This window comes from Tachyglossus aculeatus, chromosome 21 (genome assembly GCF_015852505.1).
Source record: "Tachyglossus aculeatus isolate mTacAcu1 chromosome 21, mTacAcu1.pri, whole genome shotgun sequence".
Classification (NCBI taxonomy): domain Eukaryota; kingdom Metazoa; phylum Chordata; class Mammalia; order Monotremata; family Tachyglossidae; genus Tachyglossus; species Tachyglossus aculeatus.
In genome coordinates, this window is record NC_052086.1 from 80544099 (window position 1) to 80571957 (window position 27859).

The following is a 27859-nucleotide window of genomic DNA, read 5'->3' on the forward strand; positions in this document are numbered from 1 at the left end:
GCACGGGCTTTGGAGTCAGAGGTCATGGGTTCAAATCCCGGCTCCGCCAACTGTCAGCTGTGTGACTTTGGGCAAGTCACTTAACTTCTCTGTGCCTCAGTTACCTCACCTGTAAAATGGGGATTAAAACTGTGAGTCCCCTGTGGGACAACCTGATCACCTTGTAACCTCCCCAGAGCTTAGAACAGTGCTTTGCAGATAGTAAGCACTTAAATACCATTATTATTATTATTGTTATTATCAAGGCAGATTAAGGTAAACATTTGGATTAACAGGGTAGCCGTTTGGATGGAGAGAAAAAAGCAGATTTTATTCATTCATTCAATCATATTTATTAGATGCTTACTATATGCAGAACACTATACTAAACACTTGGGAAAGTATAATACAACAATAAACACTGACATTCCCTGCCCAAAACAAGTTCACAGTATTGGATTGGGTGGGGGGGGGACAGACATAAATACAAATATTGATGTTTGAAGGTTGGACCAAAAGGATTTAGTGACAGTATGAATATGTGGGTTGAATTAGAAAGATGAAAAGAGGATAAAGTCAAGGTTACATGTTTGTGATGCAGGAAGAATAGTGGGGCTTTCTACACTGATGGGAAAGTCAAGGGGAGGGCAAGGTTTGGGTGGGAAGATAAGGAGTACTGTTTTAGACATGTTAAGTTTGATATGTTAGTGAGACATCCAAATAGAGATGTTCTGAAGGTAAGAGGAAATGTAAGACTGCAGAAAGAGAGAGAGCAGTACTGGAGTTGCAGATTTGGGAAACATCAGCCTAGAGATGGTAGTTGAAGCCAATCTCCCCCATTTTACCCCCCAAAATAGTAAAAAAAAAAAACCAAAATGATTGCCCCATCTCCCTCCTACCTTCACTTTCCAAATTCATCAAGCCAATTGTTAATATAAGCTTCTTCCACTTCATCTTCTCCAATTCTCTCCTTGACCTTCTGCACTGTCTTCCTCCCCTTATACTCCATGGAAGCTTCATTTGTTTTTTCATGGTATTTTTGCTAAGTGCTTACTCTGTTCCAGGCTCTGCACTAAATACTGGAGTAGATACAAGACAATCAGGTTGGACCCAATCCATGTCCCATATGGAAAGCACAGACTTAATCCCCATTTTACAGAGACAATAACTGAGGCTTAGAGAAGTTATTTGCCAAAGGTTACACTGCAGAACGAAACTCTGCTCCCTAAGAGCATCAAGGTCCTCTTTCTTACCAAATCCAATGGCCTCTACTCTACACTATTTTCCTCCACCTCTCAACTGCCTTTGACACTGCTGTTTCCCAAGTCTAAGGCATCTAATTGGACCCGACCACTCCACTTCTCCGCAGTCTTTCATTTTCTCTTGCCTTCAGGACATTTCTACTTCTATGTCCCACAAACACCTCAAGCTCAACATGTCCTAAACAAAAGTCCTCTTCTTCCCTCCCAAATCCTGTCCTCCCTACAACTCTCTGCTCACTGTAGATAGCACCACCATCTTCCCTGTTTTGCATGTCCACAGCCTTGGCATTATCCTCAATTTATCTCTTTCATTCAACTTACAAATTCAATCTGTCACCAAATCTTGTTGGTTCTTCCTTTCCAAAATTTCTAGAATTCACCCCTTCCTCTTCATCCAAACTGCTATGTTGACCAAGTCACTTATTATACCCTGCCTTGACTAATAATAATAATAATGGCATTTATTAAGTGCTTACTATGTGCAAAGCCCTGTTTTAAGCCCTGGGGAGGTTACAAGGTGATCAGGTTGTCCCAAGGGGGCTCAGTATTAATCCCCATTTTACAGATGAGGTAACTGAGGCCCAGAGAAGTTGTGACTTTTCCAGTCACACAGCTGACAGTGACAGAGCTGGGATTTGAACCCATGACTTGTGACTCCAAAGCCCATGCTCTTTCCATTGAGCCACACTGCTTCTCTGAACCATGCTGCTTCTCTACTGCATCAGCCTCCTCCCTGACTCCTGCCTCTTCCCTCTCCAGTCCATACTTCACTCTGCAGCCTTGATCAGTTTTTAAAAAAATTGTTCACTCCACCTCCCTTCACTCCTAAAAATCTCCCATGGCTGCCCAACCCCTCCTATTCAAACAGAAACTCTTTGCAATTGACTTTAAAGCATTTTATTGAATAGCCCCCTCCTACATTACATTACTGATTGCCAAAACCTGGCTTCTCTAGTGCCAGCCTACTCACTGTACCTCAATCTTACCTGTCTCTGTGACAACCCCTTGTCCATGTCCTCCTTCTGGCTTGGAATTCACCTGCTCCCTCAAATTTGAGACACTGCCTCTCCCTGTCTTCAAAGCCCTACTAAAATCCCACATCCTTTAGGAAGCCTTCTGTGATTAGGTCCTCATTTATACCATGTGTACTTCAATCAATTAATCAATCTCATTTACTAAGTGCTCGCTGTGTGCAGAGCACTCTAACAAGTGCTTGGGAAAGTTCAATATCACAGAGTTGGCCATAGGAACTTACAGTCTAGAGGGGAAGACAGACATTAATGTAAATAAATAAAATTTGATTAGGTGCACTAGTGCTGTAGGGCTGAAGGTGGGGTGAACAAAGTGTGCAAATTCAAGGGCAAGGGCAACACAGAAGGGAGTGTGAGTGGAGGAAATGAGGGCCTATTCGGTGGAGGCCTCTTGGAAGAGATGTGATTTTTAATAAGGCTTTGAAGGTGATCAGTCGTCTGTTGAATATGAAGAGGAAGGAAGTCTTGGGCAAGGGCTCTGTGATGAGATAGCCAATACTGAGGTCCAGTGAGTAAATTAGCATTAGAGGAGTGAAGTGTTCAGGGGCTGCGTAGCTAATAGTTCCTTCCAAATTACCTATGCACTTGTGTCTGTAACCCCTCCAAATGAATATTCACTCCAGCTCCAACTCTACAGCACTTAAGTACATATTCCTACGCACCCCAATTTCCCCCCATCAGTAATTTATTTTTATGTGTGTCTCCCCATCTAGACCATAAGACCATCAAGACCATTCCTTGTGGGCAAGGAATATGTCTACCAACTCTACTGCATTGCTATTTCCCACACTCCCAGTACAGTGCTTGGCATACATTTGTAAATACTTAATAAAAAACCGCTAAGTGATTGATTTCCTATTACAATCCAATGCACAAACTTCACTCCCCTAAGACTGGCCTACTCACTCTTCCTCAATCTCATCTGTCTTGCAGCTGACACCTTGTCCACACCATCCCTCTGTTCTGGAATTCCCTCCCTCTTCATATTAAAATAATAATAATAATAATAATAATAATAGCATTTGTTAAGCACTTACTATGTGCCAAGCACTGTTCTAAGCACTGATGGGGGGGATACAAGGTGATCAGGTTGTCCTACGTGGGGCTCACAGTCTTAATCCCCATTTTACAGATGAGGGAACTGAGGCTCAGAGAAGTTAAGTGATTTGTCCAAGGTCACACAGCAGACATGTGGCAGAGCCAGGATTAGAACCCATGACCTCTGACTCCCAACCCCGGGCTCTTTCCACTGAGCCACACTACTTCTCTAAAAGACCACAAACTCTTCCCAACTTTAAAACTCTATTAAAATCATACATCCTCCAAGAAGCTTTCCCTAAATCCTCATTTCCCCACCCCATCGGCCCTTCTCTCATTCAATCGTATTCATTGAGCACTTACTGTGTGCAAAGCAATATACTAAGCACTTCTGTGCTACCTGTACATTTAGGTCTGTATTCTTTAAGCATTTTGGTACTCACCCTACCCCAGTCCCATAGCACTTGTTAAGCGCTTACTACATGCAAAGCACTGTTTTAAGGGCTGGGGTGGGGGGGGGGGCGTGGGGGGTTACAGGGTGATCAGGTTGCTCCACAGGTGGCTCACAGTATTAATCCCCATTTTACAGATGAGGTATCTGAGACTAAGAGAATTTAATCAATCAATAAATCAATCAATCGTATGTGTGTGCAGAGCTGTGTGCAGAGCACTTTACTAAGCGCTTGGGAAGTACAAGTTGGCAACATATAGAGACAGTCCCTACCCAACAGTGGGCTCACAGTCTAAAAGGGGGAGACAGAGAACAAAACCGAACATACTAACAAAATAAAATAAATAGAATAGATATGTACAAGTAAAATAAATAGATTAAATAAATAAATAAATAGAGTAATAAATATGTACAAACATATATACATATACACAGGCACTGAGGGGAAGGGAAGGAGGTAAGATGGGGGGGATGGAGAGGGGGGCGAGGGGGAGAGGAAGGAAGGGGCTCAATCTGGGAAGGCCTCCTAGAGGAGGTGAGCTCTCAGTAAGGCCTTGAAGGGAGGAAGAGAGCTAGCTTGGCGGATGGGTAGAGGGAGGGCATTCCAGGCCCGGGGGATGACGTGGGCCAGGGGTCGATGGAGGGACAGGGGCCAAATGCCCTCCCTCTGCCCCTCCACCAAGCTAGGTCTCTTCCTCCCTTCAAGGCCCTGCTGAGAGCTCACCTCCTCCAGGAGGCCTTCCCAGACTGAGCCCCTTCCTTCCTCTCCCCCTCGTCCCCCTCTCCATCCCCCCATCTTACCTCCTTCCCTTCCCCACAGCACCTGTATATATGTATATATGGTTGTACATATTTATTACTCTATTTATTTATTTATTTATTTTACTTGTACATTTCTATCCTATTTATTTTATTTTGTTGGTATGTTTGGTTCTGTTCTCTGTCTCCCCCTTTTAGACTGTGAGCCCACTGTTGGGTAGGGACTGTCTCTATGTGTTGCCAATTTGTACTTCCCAAGCGCTTAGTACAGTGCTCTGCACATAGTAAGCGCTCAATAAATACGATTGATTGATTGATTGATTGATTGACAGGTGAGAACGAGGTACCGTGAGGAGATTAGTGGCAGAGGAGCGGAGGGTGCGGGGTGGGCTGGAGAAGGAGAGAAGGGAGGTGAGGTACGAGGGGGCGAGGTGATGGACAGCCTTGAAGCCCAGGGTGAGGAGTTTCTGCCTGATGCACAGATTGATTGGTAGCCACTGGAGATTTTTGAGGAGGGGAGTAACATGCCCAGAGCGTTTCTGGACAAAGACAATCCGGGCAGCGGCGTGAAGTATGGATTGAAGTGGGGAGAGACATGAGGATGGGAGATCAGAGAGGAGGCTGGTGCAGTAGTCCAGACGGGATAGGATGAGAGCTTGAACGAGCAGGGTAGCAGTTTGGATGGAGAGGAAAGGGCGGATCTTGGCAATGTTGCGGAGCTGAGACCGGCAGGTTTTGGTGACGGCTTGGATGTGACTTGCCCAAGCTCACACAGCATACATGTGGAGGAGCCAGGATTAGAACCCATGACTTCTGACTCTCAAGCCCGTGCTCTTTCCTTATGTATCTTTATATTCTGACATTCCCCTATTTGGAGTTTATTTTAATGTCTGTCTATCCCCCCAGACTGTAAGCTCCTTGTGAGCAGTGATTTTGTCTACCAACTCTATTGTATTGTACTCTACCAAGTACTTAGTAGAGTTCTGCATACAGTGAGCACTCTATAAATATCACTGGTTGATTGATGAAGCGGAAAGTCCTGACCATTGCCATTAAACTCCAACCCTCCAGTAGCTTTTCCCTCTTATCTACTCTCTTCTCTTACAGTATTTTCAGACCTAACTCTCCATTGCTTTCACACTAACCTATCCACTGTACCCAATTCTTGTCTCTCCCTTCTCTATACCATTGCCTTGACCTTCCTTTAGTCCAAAATTCTCTCACTCTTTCTTCCAAATCACCACACCAGAGATCTCTCATCTTCAAAACCCTTCTGATATCACATCCTCACTAGGAGGCCTACTCAACTTACTGTTCCTTCTCTCAGGTCATTCATTCATTCATTCAATCGTATTTCATCAATCGTATTTATTGAGCGCTTACTATGTGCAGAGCACTGTACTAAGCGCTTGGGAAGTACAAATTGGCAACATATAGAGACAGTCCTTACCTAACAGTGGCCTCACAGTCTAAAAGGGGGAGACAGAGAACAAAACCAAACATACTAACAAAATAAAATAAATAGGATAGATATGTACAAGTAAAATAAATAAATAAATAAATAAATAGAGTAATAAATATGTACAAACATATATACATATACACAGGTGCTGTGGGGAAGGGAAGGAGGTAAGATGGGGGATGGAGAGGGGGACGAGGGGGAGAGGAAGGAAGGGGCTCCGTCTGGGAAGGCCTCCTGGAGGAGGTGAGCTCTCAGCAGGGCCTTGAAGGGAGGAAGAGAGCTAGCTTGGCGGATGGGCAGAGGGAGGGCATTCCAGGCCCGGGGGATGACGTGGGCTGGGGGTCGATGGCGGGACAGGTGAGAGCGAGGTACAGTGAGGAGATTAGTGGTGGAGGAGCGGAGGGTGCGGGCTGGGCTGTAGAAGGAGAGAAGGGAGGTGAGGTAGGAGGGGGTGAGGTGATGGACAGCCTTGAAGCCCAGGGTGAGGAGTTTCTGCCTGATGCGCAGATTGATTGGTAGCCACTGGAGATTTTTGAGGAGGGGAGTAATATGCCCAGAGCGTTTCTGGACAAAGATAATCCAGGCAGCAGCATGAAGTATGGATTGAAGTGGAGAGAGACACGACGATGGGAGATCAGAGAGAAGGCTGGTGCAGCATTTATTGAGAGCTTACTGTGTGCAGAGCACTGTACTAAGCGCTTGGGAAGTACAAGTTGGCAACATAAAGAGACGGTCCTTACCATATAAACTCAATTACTAACTTAGCCATTTTTCACCAAATTAGCATGTATATACTAACCCCTCCTCCCCCAACTGCTGTAGCACCCAGGCTTAAATTCCCTACTATTTAAACACGTGTTCATCTAAGCACCCATTTTTTCTTTCTCTTCTATAAATTATTTTCTGTTTGTCTTCCCCATTAGACTGTGAATTCCTTGAGGACAAGGACTGTCTTTTAACTCTACTGTATTCTCACAAGCATTTCATTCATTCATTCATTCAATTGCATTTATTGGCACTTACTGTGTGCAGAGTACTGTACTAAGCGCTTGGGAAGTACAAGTTGGCAACATATGGAGATGGTCTCTACCCAACAGCGGGCTCACAGTCTAGAAGGGGGAGACAGACAATGAAACATATTAACAAAAGAAAATAAATAGAATAGTAAATATGTACAAGCATTTAGTACACTGCTCTACACAGAATGTCACAATAAATACTATTGATTGATGGAAGTTTTGATTCAAATATGTCAGACCATATCCCTGCATTCTCCAAAGCCTTTATGAAAATCACTCCCCAAGAGACACAAGTGACACTAGCAACAATAAGCATGGACATGGCCTAGAGAACATAAATAATTTGTGAAAGAAAAGTACCTCAGATGTGTTTTCTGAATAGGAGAACGTTGGGTTGGAGAAGTTTAGATCAGTTTTCCCCACAGCAGAATGCATGTTGTCTGAGAAGAAAACTGTGCCTGAAATCGCTGCAGGTGGTGTGAACCTAATCTATAACTCACAACAATAGATTGGAAAACCTAGTTTCTCTCTGGCTTCTGACTTTATAGCTCAGAATGCACAAGCACTGTTGCATCTTGATCATCTTAGTTGATGTAAGTGAAGCTATTTATTTAGCTTGGGAAATAAAGGTCAAGTGTTTAGTGTTTAAACTTTTTCTCCAGAAGCAGTTAGTTGAATGTCATCCTTAAACCAAATTTTCATTTTCCATGGAAGGACCCAACCAGGTCATAGCATAGCCAAGCAGGCTAATCTGCAGAACAATAAGATGATAATGAATTCTGGGCCACAAAGAACCGGGAGCACCTTGGAGCCAAGTGGAATCAGGTGAAAATGTGAGAGATAAGAGCAGGTTTACTGGGGATCCAGCAATAAGGAAACAGATTCTGGCCACGCTGGGTTCTTAAGCCTTTTCTCAGATTCATTAAGTCAATCAATTGTATTTACTGAGTGCTTATTACATGCAAAGGACTGTACTAAGCATTTGGGAGAGTACAGTCTGAATCCATAGACTTGTTCCCTGCCCACAAAGAGGTCATAGTCTCTAACAGTGATTTACAAACACGGAAGTGAAGCCAGCTATTTTGTCAGCATTTCACTTCTGTAAGGATGTTTCAGATTCACAGCTTACTCCTCAGCAGTCCCACCCTTACTCATTCCTTCAAGGGTGGTAAAAGTCTGTGACTGCAGAATCACCTGCTGATCTGTGGCAATTAGATAAAGATGATATTTGTTAAGCACTTACTATTGTGACAAGCCCTGTTCTAAACTCTGGGATTAGATGCAAACTAATCAAGTTGGACACAGTCTCAATCCCCATTTTACAGATGAGGTAACTGAGGCACAAAGATGTGAAATGACTTGCCCAAGATCACAGGGCACTTTATGCCCCAGCAGGAACACAACCAGGAGAGGAGCTTGTGAGTGGCTCTGTATGAATCACTAGCACTTCAATTAATTCCTTGGCAGGTTCTCAGGCACGAAGTCTTCACGACTGGGACTGGGAGTCGTCCAGTCATACAGGACACCCATCACCATTTATACAATGTAGGCAGGGTGCTGTACGGCAATCTGGGAAGGGGTAGTGGAGGGAATACACGTGGTCCTTGTTTTCAAGGAGCTTACAATCTAAAGTGGGAGCTTTTCTTGGCTTGTCGTATGCTCTCCAGTCATCTCCGGCCCATAGCGACTCCATAGAGACATCTCTCAGAATAGCCCACCCTCCACCTGCAATCATTCTGGTAGTATATCCATAGAGTTTTCTCTGTTAAAATACGGAAGTGGTTTACCATTGCATCCTTCCGTGCAGTAAACCTGAGTCTCCACTCTTGACTCTCTCCCATGAAGCTGCTGCCCAGTACAGGTGAGTTTAGACATGTAGCAGATTGTCTTCCAGTCACTAACCACTGACCAAGTTAGGCACGAAATGGGTATGCCTCTGCTAGACTCTCTCTCCTCTAATGGAGACTGGTAGAGTACTGGAAACTCTCCAGGTGCAATCTTGAGAGGGGGGGAATGGGGAGCTAAGCAGACAGAATTTGTACGCATGCAGTAGGAGTAGGGGGGAAAAACACAAAATCGGCTGGTAGTAGTGAATAATGGAAAAATGAGAAGTGAATAAATGAGCTACGTAAAAAGGCTTTTTACCCATTATTTCTAATGGGGGCTGATGTGATAACATGATAGGAGAGTGGGAATTACTTAGGAACTCTTTGCCCATCCGTGTACACCAGACCACCACTCTCCCCAACATCAAATTCTTACTCTAAGGTCACACCACCCCCTTCTCCTCAACACGCTATCTGACCTTGGCTTCACAGACTCCGTCCTCTCCTGGTTCCCCTCTTATCTCTCCGGTCGTTCATTCTCAGTCTCTTTTGCAGGCTCCTCCTCCCCCTCCCATCCCCTTACTGTGGGGATTCTCCAAGGTTCAGTGCTTGGTCCCCTTCTGTTCTCGATCTACACGCACTCCCTTGGTGACCTCATTCGCTCCCACGGCTTCAACTATCATCTCTACGCTGATGACACCCAGATCTACATCTCCGCCCCTGCTCTCTCCCCCTCTCTCCAGGCTCGCATCTCCTCCTGCCTTCAGGACATCTCCACCTGGATGTCTGCCCACCACCTAAAACTCAACATGTCCAAGACTGAACTCCTTGTCTTCCCTCCCAAACCCTGCCCTCTCCCTGACTTTCCCATCTCTGTTGACGGCACTACCACCCTTCTCATCTCACAAGCCCGCAACCTTGGTGTCATCCTCGACTCCGCTCTCTCATTCACCCCTCACATCCAAGCCGTCACCAAAACCTGCCGGTCTTAGCTCCGCAACATTGCCAAGATCCGCCCTTTCCTCTCCATCCATATCGCTACCCTCCTCGTTCAAGCTCTCATCCTATCCAGACTTCTGCATCAGCCTTCTCTCCGATCTCCCATCCTCGTGTCTCTCCCCACTTCAATCCATACTTCATGCTGCTGCCCGGATTGTCTTTGTCCAGAAATGCTCTGGGCATGTTACTCCCCTCCTCAAAAATCTCCAGTGGCTACCAATCAATCTGCGCATCAGGCAGAAACTCCTCACCCTGGGCTTCAAGGCTCTCCATCACCTTGCCCCCTCCTACCTCACCTCTCTTCTCTCCTTCTACAGACCACCCCGCACCCTCCGCTGCTAATCTCCTCACCATCCCTCGTTCTCACCTGTCCCGCCATCGACCCCCGGCCCACGTCATCCCCTGGGCCTGGAATGCCCTCCCTCTGCCCATCCGTCAAGCTAGCTCTCTTCCTCCCTTCAAGGCCCTACTGAGAGCTCACCTCTTCCAGGAGGCCTTCCCAGACTGAGCCCCTTCCTTCCTCTCCCCCTTGTCTCCCTCTCCATCCCCCCATCTTACCTCCTTCCCTTCCCCACAGCACCTGTATATATGTATATATGTTTGTACATATTTATTACTCTATTTATTTATTTATTTATTTTACTTGTACATATCTATTCTATTTATTTTATTTTGTTAGTATGTTTGGTTTTGTTCTCCATCTCCCCCTTTTAGACTGTGAGCTCACTGTTGGGTAGGGACTGTCTCTATATGTTGCCAACTTGTACTTCCCAAGCACTTAGTACAGTGCTCTGCACACAGTAAGCACTCAATAAATACGACTGATTGATTGATTGATTGATTGATTGATTGAAGAGGCCTTCCCCAGTTAAACCTTCTTTTACTCACTCCCTCTCCCTTCTGCATCATCTATTCACTTGGATTTCTGACCTTTGGACATTTGGTATTCACCTCACCCTCTGTCTGTCTCACCCTCTAGACTGTAAGCTCAATATGGGCAGGGTACACTTAGTACAGTGCTATCCACACATTCAGTGCTCAATAAATATGTTTGATTAATTGATTTATTGGTGTTTGTCAAATGCTTACTGGGTGCCAAATGCTAAGAGCTAGTTCAGACACAATCCTTGTCCCACATCGGACTCACAGTCTAAGTGAGAGGGAGTACAGGTATTTTGCATTTTACAGGTGAGGAAACTGAGGCACAGGGAAGTAAAGTGACTTGACAGGGTCACACTGCAGACAAGGGGCATTTCCAGGATACAACAACAACAATAATAATAATAATAATGACAACATTTAGCACTTATTAAGTGCTTACTTTGTGCAAAGCACTGTTCTCAGTTCTGGGGAGGTTACAAGATGATCAACCTGTCCCCCGGGGGGCTCACATTCTTAATCCCCATTTTACAGATGAGGTAACTGGGGCACAGAGAAGTTAAATGACTTACCCAAAGTCACACAGCTGGCAATTGGTGGAGCTGGGATTTGAACTCATAACCTCTGACTCCAAAGCCCGGGCTCTTTCTACTGAGCCATGGTTACAAATGAATGAGCTGGCATATTTTCTTCAGTGGACTCTCGTAAGGCAGGACTCATCATTCCCTAAATCCCAATGATATTTTGGGCACACATTTCCTTAGGGAGGATTATGCCAGACCTGAAGAATAGGTTTTTACACTAAATACAGAGCATCAAGTTCTCCCTCCACACTGTAAGCTCATTATAGGCAGGAAAAGAGTCTGCTAATTCAATTGTATTATACTCTCCCAAGTTATTAGTACAGTGTTCTTCATGTTGTAAACACTTAATAAATACCATTGATTGATTCCTATCAGTTTGAGTGTCTAGGCATGGCCTGGTAAGAAAGCATTCCATCAGGTTATAAGAAGCTCAGACCCACACATGAAAATCCACCAGGGCACAGCAATCCCATCCCCAGATAATAATAATAATGATTGTGGTATTTGTTAAGTATTTCTATGTGCCAAGCACTGTACCAAGCTCTGGGGGTCTTGTCTTATGTGACCCATAGTGACTCCATGGACATATCTTTCCCAAAATGCTCCCCCTGCCCTCCATCTGCAGTCATTCTGGTAGTGTATCTGGAGAGTTTTCTTGTTAAAAATACAAAATGGTTTACCAGTGTCTTCTTCTGCACAGTAAACTTGAGCCTCCTCCCTTGACTCACTTCCATGCTGCTGCTGTACAGCATAGGAGAGTTTTGACTTGTAGCAGATTACCTTCCACTCGCTAGCCACTGTCCAAGCCAGGAGTCGAATGGGTAACCTCTGTTTGACTCTCCCTTCCTTAATGGAAATGGGTAGAGTACTGGAAACTCTTCAGGTGCAATCCTGAGAGGGGAGCTCTGGGGGTAGATACAAGATAATTAGGTCCCATATGGGACTCACATACTAAGTAGGAGGATGAACAGATATCAAATCATCAAATCATCACAAGGGCATCATTAGGAAGCAAGGTGGCCTAATGGAATGAGCACAAGCCTGGGAAGCAGAGGACCTGGGATCTAATGCTGGCCCTGCCTCTTTGTGCCCCAGGTTGCTCATCAGTAAAATGGTAATTCAAAACACGTTCTCCTCCTTAGAGTCCCATGTAGGGCAGGGACTCTGTCTGACCCAATTATGTTATATCCATCCCAGTGTTAGTACAGTGCATGGTGCGTAGTAAGCACTTCATAAATACTGCAATTATTATTTTCTAAGACTATCTGGGAGGTTGTAAAGGAGTTGGGGGATTATTTATCTGACATAAGGCACTGGGGAGCCACTGAGGAAGCAGAATAGAATCACAAACCAGAACAGACCTTATAAACTATGACCTCAGTTTCATTTTGCAGTCAGGAAGAAGAGGAGCGTGCTGTTTTTTTCAAATACCCCGGGATACTTCGGTCACAGCACAATCAGCCATGTCATCTGTGACAAAGCAAACCACAGTCTCTGCCCAGAAGAGAAAGCCAGAGCTGATCTAGAAGTGTGGATTTTGTGACAAGGCATGAGCTGTCCTGGATTGAAAAAAAGCAGGCTAAAGACCCAGAAAAGGGAAAAAAAAATACGAACACTGAAGTCTCCAGTTCAAAAATTTTGGGTATTATCAATATACTTGGATTTTATTTCTTCTCTAACATTCACTTTTGAGTAATGTAACAGCAGACTGCCTTGCTCCAATGATGTATTATGTTAATACATTATCAGAACCAGCTGTTGCTCTAATGATGTGGAAGAAGGATAAAGGACTTTGATGATATATTACCTAAAAGTGGGGCTGCATAAGAACGGAGCGGATCCCATTCAGGATAGCATCATGTTTGAAAAACACCCAGAATGCTGCAGATTGATTTGTCAGGGGCACCTACTTGGCATCAGGAAAGAATACTCTGCTGTATGATTGAAATGTATCTAAATATTTATACTGAGTGATTTATTGTGTGGTTGATAACAAAGGCATTAAAAGATGCATTTATTCCATTTCAGTTTAGCAAATATATATATATATATATATATGTATGTATATATAGAAGCCTTGCCACCTTTTCAAACAACAAAATCCCCAACAAAAGGTACATCTACTTAAAAAACAGTCAATTTTTTTTATTTGGCTGTGCACAACCAGTAACTGGAAAAAACTCTCCCAAATGATCAAACGTTGTCAAATGAATCCTCCTTTATCTCCCCCTTCCTCCTCCTGCTGCGGCTACTCTCTCCTCTTCTTGTTTTTCTTCCTCCTCCTCCTTTTCTCTCCTTTCTCTGTGTCCTGCTCTGCCTTCTCATTCTATCCCTCCTCCTCCTTACTTTTTCTCCTCCTCCTCATCTTCTTCTTTCTCCTTCTTTTCCTCCTCCTCCTTCTCTATCTCCTCGTCCTCTTCTTCCTCCTCCTCCTTCTCCCTTTCCTTATCTTCCTCCTACTACTCCTTTTTATCACTGTCCTCCTTTTCCTCCTCTTTGTAACCCAACTATATTAGGGTAATTGGTACTACCAATGAGGGCAAAATCGTCAGTAGAATTTCTTATTACTCATCACAGATAAGCATATGTTAAGCAGCTGTTTAATGTGTTCTCTACTAAAAGAGAAAATGAGAGCACCATCCATCTAACTAATTTGGCGTGGATTATAACTATGCCAAAATCATGGGAAATTAAAGGAACATTGACTTCTCCTAAAATTGCTTCAAAAAAAGGAGTGATACCATGTCCTCAGTAATAATAATAATAATGATAATAATAACGATGGCACTTATTAAGCACTTACTATGTGCAAAGCACTGTTCTAAGCACTGGGGAGGTTACAAGGTGATCAGGTAGTCCCACGGGGGGCTCACAATCTTAATCCCCATTTTACAGATGAGGTAACTGAGGCCCAGAGAAGGGAAGTGACTTGCCCAAAGTCACACAGCTGACAACTGATGGAGCAGGGATTTGAACCCCTGACCTCCGACTCCAAAGCCTGTGCTCTTTCCACTGAGCCACGCTGCTTCAAGGATGCATATCTTCCTTCCAGCCATTTGCGTGTCTGAAAGGGACTTAGGGTCAGTAAAATCCAGGAATTTGTAACTGGAATCTATTTGCATATCACATCCTACATCTGGCCTGGAATGCCCTCCCTCCTCAAATCTTCCAAAGAATCACACTTCCCCCACTTCAAGGCCCTACTGAAGGCTCATCTTCTCCTAGAGGCCTTCCCAGACTAAGCCCTCTTTTCCTCAGCTCCCCGCTCCCCGCCACTTCACCTCGACTCACTCTCTTTGCGCTACCCCCTCCCCACAGCACTTGTGTATATACGTACATATCTATAATTCTATTTATTTATATTAATGCCTGTTTTACTTGTCCTGATGTGGATACATGCCTCTAATTCTATTTATTTAAATTGATGCTTCTGATGCCTGTTTATTTTTTTGAAGTCTGTCTCCCCCCTTTTAGACTGTGACCGCACTGTCAGCAGGTATTGTCTCTGTTGCTGAATTGTACTTTTCAAGTGCTTAGTACAGTGCTCTGCACACAGTAAGCGCTCAATAAATATGATTGAATGAATGATGATATGTGGGGGACTTATTCCCAGTTCAAGGAGCACTGATTTTCAGAATGCCCCTCAAAGGGAATTTCCAATAGCCCCACCAGGAATGGGTTGAACAGAAGCCTAAATGTGTTTGAATGGACACTGGGTTATAACTGCCTGGGCATTCCCCTCTAGACTCTAAGATTGTTATGGGCAGGGAATGTGTCTACCAACTCTTAATAATGTACTCTCCCAAGTGCTAAATACAGTTGCTCTGCACACAGTAAGTGCTTAATAAATGAGATTAATTGATTAAATGTTACCCACTCAACCATCACTTCTGCATTTATATGCTCATCACTCTTCTGAATCTATAACTCTTCTAAATATTCTACCATTTAAGATATTACACATCCAATATTCAGTGTTTCAGTCTTTTTCCTCCTATATATAATTATTTTGTAACCACATGACTGTCAATAAAGTCACTGAGGATAGGAATTATTATTTTCTATCCTTTATTGCACTATTGTATGTACTTAGTTTTTTTTGGGAGGGTGGGTGGGGGTATGGTATTCATTTAGCATTTACTATGTGCCAGGCACTCTACTAAGCTCTGTTTTGTTGTCTGTCTCCCACTTCTAGACTGTGAGCCCGTTGTTGGGTAGGGACCATCTCTATATGTTGCCAACCTGTACTTCCCAAGCACTTAGTACAGTGATCTGCACACAGTAAGTGCTCAATAAATATGATTGAATAAATGAATGAAGGAATGGGGTAGCTCTATGTGGGATTGGACACAGTCCATGTCCCACAGAGGGCTCACAGTCTTAATCTTCATTTTGCAGATGAGGTAACTGAGGCACAGAAAAGTTAAATAATAATAATAATGACATTTATTAAGCACTTACTATGTGCAAAGCACTGTTCTAAGTGCTAGGGAGGTTACAAGGTGATCAGGTTGTCCCACGGGGAGCTCACAATCTTAATCCCCATTTTACAGATGAGGCCCAGAGAAGTTAAGTGACTTGCCCAAAGTCACACAGCTGACAATTGGCAGAGCTGGGATTTGAACCCATGACCTCTGACTCCAAAGCCTGGGCTCTTTCCACTGAGCCATGCTGCTTCTCTTAAATGACTTGCCCATGGTCATGCAGCAGACACGTGGCAGAGCCAGGATTAGAACCCAAGTTTTATATACTCCCCAACCCATGCTTTATGCACTAGGCCATTTCAATCAACTTTGTTCATTGACTGATGTGATAAGGGCCATATTCCTTGGAAGGAAATCAGGCAGTGTGAATTAGCCTACTTACAGACTGAGGAATGAAGAGGCAACAATCTAGAATGCAAAAACATCCTTCTGCTGGATTAAAATAGGCCTTTGAAATGAGTTTCGGAAGTTAAGGTAGCGTCCCACAGAAAACCGTCATTAGAAGTCATATTTGATTTATTTTGGAGAGTTGAACAGATAGGGTGATTTCTTCTGAAATCCAGCTGTGGTTCCCATGAGGCTCCAAATGGAGAATGGCAACCTGGCTTAGTTTCCTTTAGGGGCTTTTCCAGTTAAAGTCTTCAAGGAGCAACTGGCCCTACTGGTTTTTCTAATGGGGTTCTGCGCTGGGGAGGAGTTACCACTCGTTACCTCCAGGCTTGGTCCTTGGCTTACTTTCCATGACGGTAATTTTCATAATCGAACATTTCATCCACCAGGGTTTATGCTTCCATCTTGCAATCCAACTAATTTTACAACTCTCCATAGATGAAATGTGAACAACTCTTGGTCTGCATAGCCAAGAGCTGCACATTCTACCCAGTGGCATAACTAACTTTGCAGTGAGCAGGGAACAGCTTAATCACGTTGATGTAATTCAATAATATTCGATGCTTCTGGTCACAGGCTCTGCTCAATTTATTTTTAGAAAGGAAAGTGCTCTGCAAATGCAGAGCATTATTATCATCATTATTGTTATTGATTTCACCAAAGCTAGAGAATTTCTCATCTCAAACTTTTCCAGAGCCTGGAAGGATTTTTGTGGTATCCGCCAAGCCGATAGCAATTGAGTAACGGAAATCTACAGGAAACCTAAAACCTCAAGACCAGCTGATGAGAGCCACACAGACCTGATTCAAATTGACATAAGCTGAGCAGACAGATTTCCTGTGACTGAATTTCTAACCAGCTTTCAAAACTGTACAATGAGAATCATTTGATCAAGGTGAGTGGAGCATAAAATCCATAGAAATATCCTTTAAATTCAATCCTTGGGATGCCATTTTCTTTTAAAGGATATTATCCTGTTAGAGATCCACAAGAAGGCAAGAGAATTTAAGAAAAGGACAGGAGAAAAAAATAAAAGCAGAACTGGATAGAAAAAACTCCAGGCACTGCTCCAATAAAGCAACGACAGGATTAGATGCTCCAATAGAACAGATGATTCCATAAATATTATATTAGATAATAAAATGCTAGGAGAACTCAGTCACTTTGAACACCTTGGCAGAAGTTTCACAAATCAAAATGATGACTTCTCTATCCTGTCGAAAATGTATTCAGCATAGACAGCACCAAGCCACAGAGGTAAAAGTGAGTTCCCCAACTCAATCAATCAATTAATTGTATTCATTTAACATTTACTGTGGGCAGAGCACTATACTAAGTGCTTGGGACAGACAGTAGGATGGACACATTCCCTGCCCCTCTACAGTCTAGAGGGGGAGACAGACAGTAATAGAAATAAAATAAATTATGGCTATTTACTTAAGTTCTGTGGGGCTGGGAGCCAGGTGTGATGAATAAAGGGAGCAAGTCAGGGTGGCATAGACAGGAGTGGAAAAAGAGCAAATGAGTGCTTAGTCAGGGAAGACCTCTTGGAGGAGATGTGTTTTCAATAAGGCTATGACGGTGGTGAGAGTAACTGTCAGTCGGATAGGAAAAGGGAGAGCGTTCCAGGACAGGGGCGTGACGTGGGTGAGAGGTCAGTGGCAAGATGGACAAGATCAAGATAGAGCAAGTAGTTTGGCAATAAAAGAGCTTTATATAGAGGGGTTTTTTTTTAATATGGATGAGGATGGGCAACCTCTGCAAGGTCTTGAGGAGTGGGAGAACATGGACTAAACGTTTTTGTAGAAAAATGATCTGGGCAGCAGAGTGATGTGTGGACTGGAGTGGGGAGAGACAGGAGTCAGGGACATCAGCAAGGAGGCTGATAGTAATCAGGGCCAGATAGAATAAGTGCTTGGATTAACTTGGTAGCAGTTTGGATGGAGAGGAAAGGGCAGATTTTTGCTATGTTGTGAAGGTTGAACTGACAGGATTTAGTGATAAACTGAATATGTGAACTCAAAGGGCCCCCAAAGCAAATTTAAAGAGAAGTGATAACGCATGCATCAGCTTTAGCCTGTTTGCAGCTCAGGTAACAATGCATAAAAAGAACTCTGGCACAGAAAGGAAAGTCTTTTACCCTATAAAATCCTGGAAAAGGCTAAAGGTCATTAAAATACAGTTGCACCACTTGTCTCCAAAACAGAAATATGCTTGAATGCCAGGCTGTTGAATGAAATGATCATTGTTTCAAAGAACAGACATGTGAGCTTTTTCCATTTTCTGAAAACACTATTTCAGGTGATCAGAGAAGCATCATGACATAGTGGATAGAGCATGGGTACAGGAGTCGGAAAATCATGGGTTCTAATCCCTGCTCCGCCACATGTCTTCTATGTGAGCTTGGGCATTTCATTTCACTTCTCTGTGCATCAGTTACCTCAACTGTGAAATGGGGATAGAAACTCTGAGTCCCACGTGGTACAGGGACTGTATCCAACCCGATTTGCCTGTAATAATAATAATGGAATTTTTTAAGTGCTTATTATGTGCAAAGCACAGTTCTAAGCACTGGAACCCAAGCACTTACTACAGTGCCTGGCACATTGTAAGTGCTTAACAAATACCACAATTGTTAATATTATTAGTAATTATTAGTTGTCTGGTTCACCTTCAATTTGGAGCGGAACTTGGTGAAGACAGAGCAGGAGCAAAGCCCAGTCTTCCGAAAATGCAATAGCAGTAGAAAGAGAAATGAAGATCATTAAGAAACATGAATCAAGAAAAGCAAATTCAGCAAAACAATCTATGTAGACTCCAACTGGTGTCTACTTCCCCCCACACTTGTACATATATTGCAATCAGTTAATCAGTCATTTATGCATTGAGTGATTACTTTGTGAACAGTGCTAAGTGCTTAGTACAGTGCTCTGCACGCAGTAAGTGCTCAATAAATATGATTGAATGAATGAACAGCACCATACTAAGAGTTTGTGAAATTCCCCCGAAGGCTCAGTTCAGAGTTCCCTTCTATTCTCCATCTTCATCCATTCCCTTGGAGAACTCATTTGCTTATATAGCTTCAACTACTACCTCTATGTGGATGATTCTCAAATCTATATCTCCAGCCCTGATCTCTCTCCCTCTGCAATCTCACATTTCCTCCTGCCTTCAAGACATAGCTACTTGGATGTCCTGCCATCATCTCAAACTTAACGTGTCCAAAACATAACTCTTTATCTTTCCACCAAACCCTATCCTCCCTGTGACTTTCCCATCACTGTAGACGGCACCACCGTTCTTCCATTCTTCACAAGCCCATAACCTTGGCATTATCCTTGACTGCTCTGTCTCATTCAACCCACATATTCAATCTGTCATCAAATCCTTTCGGTTTAAACTTCACAACATTCACTCTTTCTTTCCAACCGAACTGCTACCACTTTAGTCTAAGCACTTATCCATCCCTCCTTGATTACTGACTCAGCTTCTTTGCTGATCTCCCAGCCTCCTGTCTCTCCTCACTCCAGTTCATACTTCACTCTGCTGCCCAGATCATTGTTCTATAAAACCGTTCAGTCCATGTTTCCCTACTTCTCTAAAACACCCAGTAATTGCCCATCCACAGAAACTCCTTTCCATAGGCTAGAAAGCATTCAATCATCTTGCCCCCTCCTATCTCGCCTCTCTGCTTTCCTACTATAACCCATCTGGCCCACATTGCTCCCCTAATGCCACCTCACTCACTGTACCTCAACCTCATTTATCACAATGCCAACCCTTCATTCAAGTCCTGCCTCTGGCCTGGAATGTCCTTTCACTTCAATTTTGACAGACAATCACTCTCCCTACCTTCAAAGTCTTATTAAAAGCACATCTCCCTCCAAGAGGATTTACCAAACTAAACCCTCATTTCCTCTTATTCCACTCCCTTCTGCATCAGCCTTACACTTCAATTTGCACCTTTTATTCACCTCTCCATCAGTCCCACAGCACTTACATACATATCCATAACTTATTTGTTTATGTTCTCTATACAGTAAGCATTCAAGAAATATGACTGATTGAATGATTAGTGGTGTACAAGAGAGTTAATAGACTCAGTCCCTGTTCTCAGTGAGATTGCAATCTAGCAGGGTAAATGACCACTATAACAAATTACAGATAGGGAGATGTAACAGAGTTTGAAGTTGTAGGGCTCCCAGGGTGGGATAGTGGGGTGAGTACAGGCTTGGAGTCAGAGGATCTGCCTTCTGGTTCAGGGAGAAATACCAGAATAACCTCCTACAGTAGATTTTGAACCCCTTGGGGAACAGGGCCACTGGTGTGACCTGATTTTCTTGTTAAATACCCAAGAACTTAGTGCAGAGTAAGCCCTTAACCGAAACCACAATTATTGTTATCATTAGGTGACATGGAAGTGCTGAAAGATTTCTGGGCAAGTCCCAAGTTAGCCAAGCCCTATTAAAGCTCTGCTCCTGCTTCTACTCCTGTTCCTTCAAAATTGTTATATAATCTGTTTTATGAAGCGATTTATACGATGAGTAGGAATACCTTCTACAGAGCAAGGTTTCTCACCTTGCCTGGCCACTTAGGGGACCCTGGGTGGCATTTATACAGAAGTTGCATGAATGTGGAGGAACTGATAAGCAGAATGAAAATGATAGCATCCTATTGTCTTCACCAAAATTCTCTATAAAGAGTGATTGATTGTGACTAGGCAGTCAACTTAATATTTGTTCTAGACTGAGCAAATGGGCTGAGAATCAATCTCCTTTAATAGAAAATCAGCACCAATATTTCAGGATAATGTCTGATATGCAGTGAGTACTTTTAACAAAAAAAATCCTTCATGCACTTCAACCGGGAAGTGAGAATCTGGAGTCCATTACGATATGGAGTTAGGATGAATATAGACAAACAACACGGCCTAGAAGAAAAATCATGGGCCTGGATGTCAGAAGACCTGGGTTGTAATTCCAGCTCAGCCATATTCTTGCTGTGTGGCCTTGGGCAAGAAACTTAACTACTCTGTGCCTCCATTTCCTCACCTACAAAATGGGGATTCAATACCTGTTCTCCCTCCTACTTGAGACTGTAAGCCCTATGTGGGACAGTGACTCTCTCCAATCTGATGGACTTGTATATTCTCCAGCATTTAGAACAGTGCTTGACATATAATAAATGCTTAACAAACACTGTAACAAATAACAAAAACTTAAAATGGAGAAAAAATATGGAACCCCCAAATCCCAAGACATTTCAATATACAGTTCAAATCCTTTCATTTTATTTAATGTAGAGTAGATTAGAGCTGTCTCTGTTTTCAAAGATACTGCTGAGAGTTTGGGCATGTGGCTGAAACAATTGATGAGTGATCAATAATCCCTCCCCCAGTGTTTGTACACAGGGATAGCTCCTTTCAAGCAATCAGTCAATCATATTTATTGAGTACTCGCTGTGTGCAAAACATTGTATTTAGCACTTGGGAGAGTACAACACAATATAGCTGACACATTCCCTGCCCATAACATGCTTTCAGTCTAGAGGGGGAGGCAGACATTGATATAAATAAATGAATTATGGTACGTACATAAGTGCTGTGGCGCTGGTGGTGGGGTGGTGAATAAAGGGAGCAAGTCAGGGTTGATGCAGAAGGGAATAGGAGAAAAGGAAAACATGGATTTGTCAGGGGAGGCCCCTTGGAGGAGATGTGCCTTCAATAAGGCATTGAAGATGGGGAGAGTAATTATCTGTCGGATATGAAGAGGGTGGGTATTCCAGGCCAGAAGCAGGATGTGAGCGAGACACCAGTGACAAGATAGATGAGATCAAGGTACAGAGAGTAGTTTAGCAACAGAGGAGTGAAGTGAATGGGCTGGATTGTAGTAGGAGGGTAGCGAGGTGATGTGGCGGGCGGTAAGGGGATTGAGTGCTTTAAAGTAAATTGTAAGGAGTTCCTGTTTCATGCAGAGGTGAATGGGCAAACTCTGGAGGTTCTTGAGGCCTGGGGGAACATGGAATGAACATTTTTGTAGAAAAATGATCTAGGCAGCAGAGAGAAGTATGTACTGGAGTGGGGAGAGGCGGGAGACAGGGAGGTCAGCAAGGAGGCTGATAGAGTAATCAAGGCGGGATAGGATAAGTGCTTGGATTAACATGGTAGCCGTTTGAATGGAGAGGAAAGGGCATATTTAGCTATGTTGTGAAGGTTGAACTGACAGGATTTAGTGATAGATTGAATATGTGGGCTTAATGAAAGAGAGGAATCAAGGATTTGTGGATGGGGTAACTGAGGCCCAGAGAAGTGGAGTGACTTGCCCAGAGTCACACAGCCGACAATTGGCGGAGCCAGGATTTGAACCCATGACCCCTGACTCCAGAGCCTGTGCTCTTTCCACTGAGCCACGCTGCTTCTCTGTTCAAGTTAATTAGGTTGGTCACAGATCCTGTCCCACACAGAGTTCACAGTCCAGAGAGGGGAAAACCTGTCCACTTCCACAGGACTACCAGGGTAATTCCCCTTTGGAAACAGGCCGGCAGAATTTTGAATTCCCTCATGGGGCATCTCTCCCTCATCCATCCTCCACTTTGAGCAGCTAAACCCAACCTGATGCCAGATTGGTTTATCATCAGGTTTACCAGGAGGGGATGGGCCACTGGAAGTCGGGGGCTCCTGGCCACACAGGAGGCAGAGGCCTAGCCCAAAACGCTGAAGCCTCCGCAGGAGGAAAGGGTTGTGGGCGGCCTCAAGCGAGCGTGGTGCACAGTGTCAAACACTTTCCTGGTTAGGAGTGAAGCGGGAGCCATCTTAAACCTTCCCAACCCTCCTGCTAATGGCACAGACCCGAGTTGGGGCTGTGGGAAAAAGCTGGAGGCTTCAGTCCTGCAGGTCCGTCTCTGCATCTGTCTACATGTTTTGTTCCTGTCTATATGTTTTGTTTTGTTGTCTGTCTCCCCCTTCTAGACTGTGAGTCCGTTGTTGGGTAGGGACCATCTCTAGATGTTGCCGACTTGTACTTCCCAAGCGCTTAGTACAGTGTTCTGCACACAGTAAGTGCTCAATAAATACGATTGAATGAATGAATGAAAGATAACTAACGCAAAGGCTACAGGATTGAGAGATAATAATAATAATGGCATTATATTAAGCACTTACTATGTGCAAAGCACTGTCCTAAGTGCTGGGGAGGTTACAAGGATGTCAGGTAGTCCCACGGGGGCTAACTGTCTTAATCCCCATTTTACGGATGAGGTAACTGAGGCTCAGAAATGTTAAGTGACTTGCCCAAAACCACACAGCTGACAACTGGCGGAGCAGGGATTTGAACCCATGACCTCTGTCTCCAAAGCCTGTGCTCTTTCCACTGAGCCACGCAGCTTCTCTAAGGATAGAAAAGATGGTAGTTCTGTCTACAGTGATGGGAAAGTCAAGGAGAGGACAGGGTTTGGGTGAGAAGATAAGAAGTTCTGTTTTGGACATGGAAAGTTTGAGGTGATGGCAGGACATCCAAACAGAGATTTCTAGAAGGCAGGAGGAAATGAGAAATCGCAGAGAGAAAGAGAGATCAGGGCTGGAGATATAGATTTGGGAATCATCAGCATAGATGCGGTAAGTGAAGCTATGTGAGTGAATGAGGTCTCCAGGACAGTGGGTATAGTTGCACTAGTGAGCTAGCCTTATCCAATATTCTGTTTGAGCTTTCCTCTTGGAACATCAATATTCCTGAATCCTTCATTCAAATAGAATGATCTCTCTCTGGTTGCCATTCCCCAGACCCATCTGTCAGCTTCACTGCTCCCACAAGTCCACTGCTGGTCACGTTGTTTTAGACAGTGCTTCCCTGGGTCTTTCAATCGTTTATGATGGGGTCTTTCAAGAATGACACACCAACCTCCATCTCAGAGATGAGAGTCCACACGAGAGAATCGACTCTTACACTAGCCATTCATGCTCTGCTACTCACATTTTTCACTGCCCTGCCCATCGTAGTCCCACTGGGGCAGAGCATGGCAAGCAAGAAGGTGCAGCACATTTTAAAGCACTCGCAAAGTTTTCCTATGCGCTGCTCCCATTATTGGCTGGAGCGGCTGCAGCCTAGTGTCAATGCCCTTTCCACTCCATCCATACTACAACAATGTTAATCCAAGCATTTATCCTATCCCACCTTGACTACTCCTTGCTGACCTCCTTCCCTCCTATCTCTCCCCGCTCCTGTTTATACTTCTCTCTGCTGCCTGGATCATTTTTCTACAAACACTTTCAGTCCATGTTTCTCCACTCCTCAAGAACTTGCACTGGTTGCCCATCCACTTCTGCATCAAGCAGATACTCCTTACCATGAGCTTTTAAAGCACTCAGTCCCCTTTCCCTCTCCTACCTAACCTTGCTACTGTCATACCACACCCTTCACTCCTCTAATGCCAATCTATTCACTGTACCTCGATTTTGTCTATCCTGCTGCCAACTTCTCACCCACATCATGTCTCTGGCCTGAAACACCTTCCCACTTCCTATTTGACAGACATCCACTCTCCCCACCTTCAAAGCTTTATTGAAAGCACGTCTCCTCCAAGAGGCCTTCCCTGACTAAGCCTTCATTTCCTCTTTTCTCACTTCCTTCTGCATCACCCTGACCCCCGCCTCCAATCCCACAGCACTTATGTGTGTATCCTTGTGTATTTATTTATATTAATGTCTGTATCTTCCTCTAGACTGTAGGCCTGTTGTGGTCAGGGGATGTGTCTGTTGTATTGTTGCGTTCTACTCTCCCAAGTGCTTAATACAATGTTCTGTGTACAGTAAGTACTCAGTGAATAGAACAATTGATTGATTAATGTTGTGCCATGGTGACCTTCTGGCTTATAGAAGCCTCCTTTCACCTGCCTGAGTATCTTGCTAGCATCATTTCTCTGCAAGTATCCTTCCCAATAAAGCTAAGTTATGCTGAACATTGCTTCAGTTCAGAACTCCAGACTGTAAGCTCACTGTGGGCAGGGAACATGTTCTATCCCAAGCGCTTAGTCCAGGGCACTGCACATACTAACGGCTCAATAAATATGATTGATTGATTGCTTGACCTGATTCTGCTATTTTGAACTTGGCTCAAAGGGGGTGTCATTTAAAGTATGCCTGGCTGGGTCTACACAAGCAAAAAGAAGAGGACTTAGTAATAATTATGGTATTTGTTAAGCGCTTACTATGTGCCACGTGTTGTATTAAGCACTGGGGTGGATACAAGCAAACTGGGTTGGACACAGTTCCTGTCCCACATACAACTCACAGTCTTAATCCCCATTTTACAGATGAGGTAACTGAGGCACAGAGAAATCAAGTGACTTGCCCAAGGTCACACAGTAGACAAGTGGCAGAGCTGGGAGTAGAACCTGGCTTTTCTTTCTGTTCTACTTTCCCAAATGCTTTGTATTATTTCAAACTCAATAGGAGCTCGATAAACCGTAGTGATCGGTAGACTGATTGAATGACAGCTAACTTATCAAGGCTCCTACCTGATCCCATTTCCATAAGCATTATGTGTATTCTCTATTGCCTGTAGTTCAGCCAAAATCGTTCATTCCACAAATCAGTCAATAAAATGCTCATCTGTTTTATGTTATCAGAAGATCTGAGGAAAAAAAAGTAGAGTGTTTTTGGTTTGTTTTGTTTGGGGTTTTCTTGGTACTATCTTACATGCATCAACTAATTTATTTACATTAATGTCTGTCTCCCCCTCTAGACTGTAAGCCCATTTTGGGCAGGGAACATGTCTACAAACTCTGTTATATTATACTCTCTCAAAGGCATAGTACAGTGCTCTGCTACAGTAAACATTCAGTAAATATGATTGATTGATGGATTGATCTAAGTCAGTACTGTGTTGTGTCTGTGGCAGAGCGGATAAAGCATTTTGCAGCTGAGTTAAGTAGGTGAAACAAATATCTGAGGAAGCTTCTTTATAGGTCTTTCTTCTAAGTCAAGGAGGCAGAGTAGTATTAAGACATATGAGAAAGGAACTTCAAATTTTAATTATCCACTAAATAATCTTTCAACCTCTAAAAGAGCTGAGGAATTTAAGTAGTAAAGATGAAGATAATGCTTTGTTTTGAGCTCCAAATTGCCATTGTTCTGAATATCTACAGGTACAGAGCTATGCACAATGGAAGCACTTAACAAATGTTAGAAATAATCATAAATAACAATAGGTCATTATTTGATGCACTCAAAAAAAATTATTATTCCAGTACAATCTCTGAGTGGTTTAGTCTTCTCACTTAAAAGAACACAGCTATGTCATTTTATGCCTCAAGAGAACTCCCCAAATTGGCATACTTTATGCAACTGGTTATCTGGATTCTCCCCCTCATGCAAATTTGATTGAACTTGAATCAGCTTCCGTTTTTAATACTTTTTAGAGGTTCCAGTGATGACTTGGGCCTTCTGTGCAGCCTCCCATCTCCTTTTGCCTTCAGGACATCTATAACTAAATGTCTCACCAAGACCTCAAACTTAATATATCCAAAAGAGGAGTCCTCCTCTTCCCACCCAAAACCTGTCCACTCTCTGACTTTATCATCACTGTAAAAAATACCACCAATCCTCCATATATCACAAGCCCAAACCCTTTCATTCAATCGTATTTATTGAATGCTTACTGTGTGGCAGAACACTGTACTAAGAGCTTGTAAAGTTCAATACAGCTATGAAGGGAGACAATCCCTGCCCACAATGGGATCCTTGAATTATCTTTCTCATTCTACCTGCCTATTCAGTCATTCTTGTCAGTTCCACCTTCACAAAAGCTCTAGAATCCACCCTTTCCTCTCCATCCAAACTGCTTATCCTCATTCAAGTACTTATCATATCCAACTCTAAATTATCCATCAGCTTCCTCACTGATCTAGCTGCCTCTTATCTCTCCCCATTCCAGTCCACTCTACTACACACTGCTTCGAAACAGTCTACATCTCCCCATTCCTCAAAAACTTCCACTGGATGCCTGTGCATTTCCACATCAAACAGAAACTGCTCACCTTCAACTTTAAGGCACACAATTCATTCATTCATTCAATCGTATTTATTGAGCGCTGACTGTGTGCAGAGCACTGTACTAAGCGCTTGGGAAGTACAAGTCGGCAACATATAGAGATGGTCCCTACCCAACAACGGGCTCACAGTCTAGAAATCAACTAGCCCCTTAGTTACCTTAATGCACTGATCTCCCGTTATAACCCAACCCATACACATCTCCAACACCACCTGACTCTCTGTACCTAGATCTTCTCTCCTCTCTCTCTTCCTCTCTCTTCCTCTCTCTCCCTTTCTCTCTCCCTGCTCCTTGTCCCTTTGGGAAAGATGGGTTGGTAGGATAGCCTCTCCATGATTATGCCATTGGTGCAGTTATCACCACTACCCCATTCCCTGCTGACAACATTACAGATGTTTGAAAGATGTACTTAGGCAGGGTGGGGCAGACGTATGAGACCAAGAAAATGTGTTGAAGGGCTTATGGATACTTTACATATATCAAGTGCTCAATAAATACCGTTCATTCTTTGACTGATTGGTTATGGTAGTTCCAGATGGGAGAAAGGGGATCGTTGGATGTTCATTTAGCTATTTGGAAACACATGAAGAAAGATTCATTCATTCAGTCATTTGTATTTATTGAGCATTTCTTGATGATGATGATGATGAT

At 43.6% G+C, this 27859-nt stretch overlaps 1 protein-coding gene and 1 non-coding gene across 12 annotated transcripts in view; both read right to left on the reverse strand.

The window, feature by feature from the left end:
- RBFOX1 (RNA binding fox-1 homolog 1) overlaps window positions 1-27859 on the reverse strand; it is a 2849206-nt gene that overhangs the window by 1878068 nt on the left and 943279 nt on the right. The gene's annotated exons all lie outside the window — the stretch shown is intronic.
- LOC119943054 lies at window positions 8873-9010 on the reverse strand. Its single transcript, XR_005455539.1, has one exon. It is a non-coding gene; the product is annotated as a small nucleolar RNA SNORA7 (small nucleolar RNA).